Raw genomic sequence first — 8,473 nt, 5'->3', positions numbered from 1 at the left:
CTCTCACTCCTACTCTGCCTGAAACTCAGACAGATTTTTCAATATCTGACTTTTCTACACCAAGATCTAAAGATCAAGGTCATGACACGCTGTCAAGGTCACAGCTTATCCAGGAACAACAAAATGATCCTGAGATTTCAGTCCTTTTTCAAAAGGCCTTTAGTGAAGATGAAGCTTTACAAGTCCCTGTTTGTTATTATGAAAAAAATGGGATTTTAATGAGAAAATGGCGACCGCCCGATGTCCCTGCTGAAGAGGAGTGGACTGTTAATCACCAAATTGTGGTCCCTAAATCATATCGCCAGGAAATATTAAGCTTGGCTCATGAAACACCCATGGCAGGTCATTTAGGTGTTAATAAAACCTACCATAAAATTCTCAATCATTTTTATTGGCCTTGCCTTAAAGCAGATGTATCTAGGTACTGTAAATCTTGTCATACTTGTCAGATGGTTGGAAAACCTAACCAGACAATACCTAAAGCTCATTTACAGCCTATTCCTGCATTTGAAGAACCTTTTAGTAGAGTTATTATTGACTGTGTAGGTCCATTACCAAAAACTAAATCAGTACTTATTAACTATAATGTGTGCTTCTACGCGCTTCCCTGAAGCTATTCCTTTAAGGAATATTAAAGCCAAAACTATTGTCAAGGCTCTTGTGAAGTTTTTCACATTTGTTGGTTTACCTAAGTCAGTACAGTCTGATCAAGGGTCAAACTTTATGTCTGGTATTTTCCAGCAGGTCATGCACGAGTTAGGAATTACTCAAAATAGGGCTTCAGCCTATCACCCTGAAAGTCATGGTGCATTAGAAAGATTTCACCAGACTCTGAAAAATATGATTAGGTCATATTGTTTTGACACTGAAAAAGACTGGGATGAAGGCATCCATTTATTGTTATTTGCTGAAAGAGAATCTGTTCAGGAATCTCTTGGCTTCAGCCCTTTTGAATTAGTATTTGGTCACACTGTCCGAGGACCGTTAAAACTTCTAAAAGAGAAATTCCTGTCTGAAGATGACATATCTTTAAACTTGCTTCAGTATGTATCAGATTTTCGAAATAGGTTGACTAATGCATGTGAGTTAGCTAGGCTTAATTTAAAATCAACACAAAGTAAAATGAAATCAAGGTATGATGAGAATGTTCATGAAAGAAGTTTTAACCCTGGTGATAGAGTACTTGCTCTTTTACCTATACCTGGAAAACCATTACAGGCAAGATACTTTGGTCCTTATACTATTGAAAAGAAAGTCAGTGACCTTAATTATATTATTAATACTCCTGAGAGGCGAAAGCAAAAACAAATGTGTCACATAAATATGTTAAAAGAATATTTTGACAGAGATAGCAAAATTAGTAAACCTATATCTTTTGTAAACTCTGTTCCACAAAATCAATGTTCAATTGAATCTAATAGGTGTGAAAATTTTGAAAAGTCTGATCCTGGTTCAGCAAAGCTTGAAAACTCTGATATTCTGAAAAATCTGGATGAAAAACTTGCTCACTTAGAACCGTCGAAACGAGATGAACTGAATCAGCTTATTTATGAATATGAACACTTATTTCCTGATATTCCCAAACAGACTGACAAAATACATCATGACGTCATTCTTGAAAACTCTGAACCAATAAAACAACATCCATATAGAACAAATCCTGTAAAACAAAAGTACCTAAGACAAGAAGTTCAGTATTTATTGGATAATGACTTTATTGAACCAAGTCAAAGCAGTTACAGCTCTCCATGTATTCTTGTACCGAAATCAAATGGAACATATAGAATGTGTACAGATTATCGTAAAGTGAACTCTGTAACAAAAACTGATTCATTTCCTATACCAAGAATTGATGACTGTATTGACAAAATTGGAAAAGCAAAGTATGTAACAAAGTTTGATCTTCTAAAAGGATTCTGGCAAGTTCCACTTACTGATAGAGCTAAAGAAATACCAGCCTTTGTAACACCAGACGGCTTGTATCAATATAAAGTCATGCCATTTGGTATGAAAAACTCACCAGCAACATTTCAGAGACTTATAAACATGTAATATCTGGTCTACACGGATGTGACGCATACATTGATGACACAATCATCTACTCTGATGAATGGGAGGAACATCTCAAAATAGATAAATAAAGAATCCCTAAAGAAAGCCCAACACGGCAAAATTGAAAATGTTGCAGGCTCGGTTTGATTGAGCCTGTTCATGGACGGTACTGGAAAGTGCAAGTTACCGTCCACGCCCCCTAGCACCGGCTTAAGCAGAATTCAACATTTATACATGAAATAGTAAAATTTTGAATTTAGAAACATCCACAGATGTGTTCATACGGCGGTTATCATGGAACCTTCAATGTGACACTTCCGTGCCATTCCATGAAAAGCGGCGTATGGTCCCCAAGTAATAAAAAGCGTGTGCCCTAAACGAGAAAACAATGGGCGGAACTAAATAAAATAGAATTTTGAAAGGGGATCAGAGGTTATGAAATAGATAAATACAGAATCCCTGCGTATCACAGATAAGACGTCAAAAGACAAATTTAAAAAGCAGGCAACATATCCTAAGGGTGATTCAACATTATTCAAGTAGGAATATTGGAACCACCCAACTAGAAAATGCCAAAAAGTTGAAACTAAAAAAACCACAAACACAACAATAATGTCGTGCTGAACGATCTTCAAGGATCGAAAATATAACATCATTGATTAAATGTACGGGGCGACTTTTTACAGCCGCCACACGGCACAAATAACACGGATGTGATCATAAAATAGATAAATAAAGAATCCCTAAAGAAAGCCCAACACGGCAAAATTGAAAATGTTGCAGGCTCGGTTTGATTGAGCCTGTTCATGGACGGTACTGGAAAGTGCAAGTTACCGTCCACGCCCCCTAGCACCGGCTTAAGCAGAATTCAACATATAACTATAAGAGCATTCTTCGACCGACTTAGTGATGCTAAATTGACAGTTAATCTTGCAAAAAGTGAATTTTGTCATGCAATTTTAACATTTTTAGGACATGAAGTGGGACAGGGTAAAGTAAAACCAATAGAAGCTAAGGTCAAAGCTATCTCTGAATTTCCTGTGCCAACTTGTAAAAGACAACTGATGCGATTTCTTGGTATGGCAGGGTATTATCGTAAATTTTGTAATAATTTTTCGGTTATTGCAGAACCATTGACAAATTTGCTAAAGAAAAGAAACAAATTCATTTGGAATGACAAGTGTCAAATGGCATTTGACAGCCTTAAAGCCATACTTAAGAGTGCACCAGTTCTCTTGGCACCAGATTTTAATAAAAACTTTAAGTTAGCTGTAGATGCTAGTGACATAGGTGCTGGAAGTGTATTGATCCAAGAAGACAACAATGGTGTTGACCATCCCGTTTGTTACTTTTCTAAAAAGTTTAATGTACATCAGAAAAATTACTCTACTATAGAGAAAGAGTGTCTTGCTCTTATTCTTGCTATTCAGCATTTTGAAGTTTATCTAACTTCTTCAAAGTTGCCTGTTGTTGTCTTTAGTGATCACAATCCCCTCACTTTCTTGCATAAACTTAAAAACAAAAATCAAAGGTTGTTGAGGTGGAGCTTGTTTTTGCAAGAATATAGTCTTGACATTAGACACATTAAAGGGAAAGATAATTTGATCCCTGATGCACTTTCACGTGTCTAAAACTGTTATTTGCAGTATTTTAAATTTAACATTTATATGATATGATTGATTTTTTTTTGTTGTTGTTTGCTATTGTTTGTAATACACATTATATGAATGTATAAAATTATTTAACATTTCTCCTATGTTATTTGTAAGTTACATTGTTTATGTAAAAGAAATATTCATTTCATTCATATTTCTTTTTCTTGAAGAGGGGAAGTGTTATGTATGCAACATATTACATGTATATAATTTATATCTGACCAGTTGGTATTTCCAATATTATCATTGTTCTATTTTTAGAACATTAACTTCATGTATGTACTAGAACTTTCTTAACTGTTGTAGAAAACTCATGCATTATATTAAGATAGAAACTTCTGGAATGTTCTTTATTGTTGAAGTTGCTAGATTATGATTACTTTAGAACATAATAGACTTTTCTGGAATTTTCTTAGTTAATATATATAAAGTGACATTTTTCATTACTTTTACCTTTTAAGTCATCAGTGATCTTTCAAGTCATCAGTTACCTTTTAAGTCATCAATATATTTGGAGTATTTTTCAACTTGGATATTACGTGATTTATTGGAGCTTGGATTATTTTTAAAAAGTTAAAATTATTCTTGTGGATTTTATTGTGGGAATTTATTCTAAAGTGTTCTTGGATTTAACTTGGATTTAACTGTGCTATTCAAAAAGGATCATTCCAGGATCAGATAAGACATTTTAATTTTACATTTATATTTGGACTTCAGGTATTTGTACACATAATTTGTTATTTTGATTTTCTTTATTAATTTTTCTGTAATATATTTGTTATTGTTACAAGTTTGTTGCTGGCTTTTCTTTCTCGTTACGCCTGGCTCGTAACAATATCATGTCTTCTAAAAACAGTTAAACTAAAAGTGAACATAAATTGAACGCAAATTGTTGCATGATAGAATGTTTTGATACAAATTTGACCGGAGATCGAACCCGGGGCCTTTCCCATACAAAGCGAAAGCTCTACCACTGAGCCAGATCCCTATGGTAGTAACTGCATATGTTTACTGTCAGATGAAAAACACGCGAATTTCTTACACAGTTTCATAAGAAGTAAAACTATATGGTGATGCCGGGGATCGAACCCGGGGCCTTTCACATGCAAAGCGAATGCTCTACTACTGAGCCACATCCCCCTTTTTTCTTGTCCATATGTATGTTTATTATTTGATAAGAATAACTAAAAATGATTAAAAAGATATTGCTTTTGCAATGGATGAAATTTTATCAATTTAAATTACTCACCTTTTGTTTCAATATAAAAATAATATATATGCACAAAACCCTGACATGTTTAATTCTAATTATCATATTAATGGATGCAATAGAATATCATTACAATATATTTGTTAACAAAAGAGCTACATCAACGAAGGTGTTTATGTACTGATGAAGATAAAGTGATGTTGAATAGGGAATGTTGCACTGATGATGTATTGCTGCTGATGACATCCAAACGATGATGTTGCTGATTAGTAGTATGTACTAATGATTCTGATGATGATTTTGATGGTGGTGATGATGATGATGGTGATGATGATGATGTACTGATGATGTTTTGTTGCTGATGATATCCAGACGATGATGTTGCTGATTAGTAGTATGTACTAATGATTCTGATGATGATGATGATTTTGATGGTGGTGATGATGATGGTGATGATGATGATGATGATGATGATGTACTGATGATGTATTGTTGCTGATGACATCCAAACGATGATGTTGCTGATTAGTAGTATGTACTTTTGCTGATGTACAAATTTCAAAGATGATGTTGATGATGTACTAATGATTCTGATTCTGATTTTGATGATGATGATGATGATGATGATCTTCGATAGATTATTATCATACTTTATCATTGACATTATTATATATGGAGAGCTTTATCAGTAAAATTAGGACACCTTGACGTATACAACTCTCCCTTGTTAGAAAGTGCAATCTTATAGTAACATGTCGACGGATAAAACTGTCCAGGGTGCTCTATTTAAGAGCTATATGCCGCGTGACAGGGCATCCAACCTGCAGTTTATTGAGCACAAAAAAGTATAACCGATGCATATTTTGAGTTCAGACAATTTACCACGAAATTAAATGCATCTACATCCAGTGCTGCAAAATAAAAAAAAAGTTTAATTAAATTAAATTGCAATTAAAGATAGAATGATTCCGTTTCATCATTGTTATTGATATCATGTCTTCAATTTAAAAGTAAATGAATTGAACGCAAATTATTGCATGATAGAATGTTTTGACAAAAATATGGCCGGGGATCGGACCCGGGGCCTTTCCCTTACAAAGCGAACGCTTTACCACTGAGCTACATCCCCATGTTTGTTACTGCATGTGTTTCAATGATATCAATACCATGTAGATATTTTTAGTTTCAACTTTTCGGCATTTTCTAATTGGGTGGTTCCAATATTCCTACTTGAATAATGTTGAATCACCCTTAGGTTATGTTGCCTGCTTTTTAAATTTGTCTTTTGACGTCTTATCTGTGATACGCAGGCTTAATAACCTCTGATCCCCTTTCAAAATTCCATTTTATTTAGTTCCGCCCATTGTTTTCTCGTTTAGGACATAAGCTTTTTATTACTTGGGGACCATACGCCGCTTTTCATGGAATGGCACGGAAGTGTCATATTGAAGGTTCCATGATAACCGCCGTATGAACACATCTGCGGATGTTTCTAAATTCAAAATTTTACTATTTCACGTTTAAATGTTGAATTCTGCTTAAGCCGGTGCTAGGGGGCGTGGACGGTAACTTGCACTTTCCAGTACCGTCCATGAACAGGCTCAATCAAACCGAGCCTGCAACATTTTCAATTTTGCCGTGTTGGGCCTTCTTTAGGGATTCTGTATTTTTCTATTATAAGATCACATCCGTGTTATTTGTGCCGTGTGGCGGCTGTAAAAAGTCTCCCCGTACATTTAATCAATGATGTTATATTTTCGATCCTTGAAGATCGTTCAGCACGACATTATTGTTGTGCTTGTGGTATTTTTAGTTTCAACTTTTCGGCATTTTCTAATTGGGTGGTTCCAATATTCCTACTTGAATAATGTTGAATCACCCTTAGGTTATGTTGCCTGCTTTTTAAATTTGTCTTTTGACGTCTTATCTGTGATACGCAGGCTTAATAACCTCTGATCCCCTTTCAAAATTCCATTTTATTTAGTTCCGCCCATTGTTTTCTCGTTTAGGGCATAAGCTTTTTATTACTTGGGGACCATACGCCGCTTTTCATGGAATGGCACGGAAGTGTCACATTGAAGGTTCCATGATAACCGCCGTATGAACACATCTGCGGATGTTTCTAAATTCAAAATTTTACTATTTCACGTTTAAATGTTGAATTCTGCTTAAGCCGGTGCTAGGGGGCGTGGACGGTAACTTGCACTTTCCAGTACCGTCCATGAACAGGCTCAATCAAACCGAGCCTGCAACATTTTCAATTTTGCCGTGTTGGGCCTTCTTTAGGGATTCTGTATTTTTCTATTATAAATAGTAAAAGGGCCATACCTCGGGATATGGCTTGTTGTGGTTTTTTTTTTAATTTGCGTGCTTTGATAAGAGACATAGATAACAGAGATAGGCAACTTCTTAGCCAATTAAAATAAACTTGAGTGTAAAAGTTATTAAACGACATCAAAATCAGGTGCATTTCACACATCCCGATGGTGTTGATGTACCGAAGAAAATGATGATATGATGATGATGAATAAGGATTGATGCACTGATGATGTACTGCTGATGATGACTTACAGACGGAGATAATGATAATTAGTATTAAGTACTTATGCTGGTGTACTGATGATGATGTGCTGATGATTATGATGATATTATGATAATGATGATGATGATGTTCTTAGATAGATTATTGTTATATTTATAATTGACATTATTATATAGGGAGAGCTTTAATTGTCAAAATGGCGGCATCTTGCCGTATACAACTCCCTTTTGTTGGGAGCTATATTCGAACGTGCAATTGTAGTAAGGTAAAGCTCTTCGGAGAGCTATAATTGTTGAAGGCTATATGCGACGTAATGTTCAGGGCGTCCACACTGCAGTATATTTAACAAAAGGGAATAAAACCGATGTATATTTTGAGTTCGGACAATTAAATGCATCTACATCCAGCACTCGCAAAATGATTCAAGTTGAATTTAATTAAAGATACCGTTTCTATATTATTATTGATATAATGTCTTCTTTCAAACAATAAACTAAAATGTAAACGTCAATTGAACGCGAATTATTACATATTAAATAAACGTTTTGATAAAAAATATGGAGATGCCGTAGATCGAACCCGGGGCCTTTCACATGCAAAGCGAACGCTCTACTACTGAGCCACATCCCCGATGACGATGTTGTTCTGATGACTATAATGATTACGATGAATAAGGTTTGATACACTGATTATTTACTGTTGATGATGACTTTCAGACGATGATGCTGCTGGTAAGTTTAAATTACTAAAGATGATGATGATACACTGATGATTATGATGATGTACTGATGATATCAATAATGATTATAAAAGATGATGATGATGATACACTGATGATTATGATGATGATTATGATGATGTACTGATGATAATGATTATAAATGATACAACTATTAAACGTCAAGATTATTCAATGAGAAATGACGTTACAAACGTGCCGGTATTATAAATGTATTTCGATCAGTCATAACAAAACACTCTGGCATAGATGATGTGAAAGGTCAAACGTCATTT

The 8,473-nt window shown here is 34.8% G+C and overlaps 2 non-coding genes across 2 annotated transcripts; both read right to left on the bottom strand.

The window, feature by feature from the left end:
* Window positions 1-4,775: 4,775 nt before the first annotated feature.
* On the bottom strand, window positions 4,776-4,847 carry Trnaa-ugc (transfer RNA alanine (anticodon UGC)). The gene has a single exon. It is a non-coding gene; the product is annotated as a tRNA-Ala (tRNA).
* Window positions 4,848-8,017: 3,170 nt separating this feature from the next.
* Trnaa-ugc (transfer RNA alanine (anticodon UGC)) lies at window positions 8,018-8,089 on the bottom strand. Its single transcript has one exon. It is a non-coding gene; the product is annotated as a tRNA-Ala (tRNA).
* Between the last annotated feature and the right edge of the window lie 384 nt (window positions 8,090-8,473).

The sequence above is a fragment of the Ruditapes philippinarum genome, unplaced genomic scaffold, assembly GCF_026571515.1.
Source record: "Ruditapes philippinarum isolate M1 unplaced genomic scaffold, ASM2657151v2 ctg22590_1_1_1_1, whole genome shotgun sequence".
NCBI classification, from domain to species: Eukaryota; Metazoa; Mollusca; class Bivalvia; order Venerida; family Veneridae; genus Ruditapes; species Ruditapes philippinarum.
Note: the sequence above shows the minus strand (reverse complement) of the source record. Positions and strands in the feature narration are given on the sequence as shown.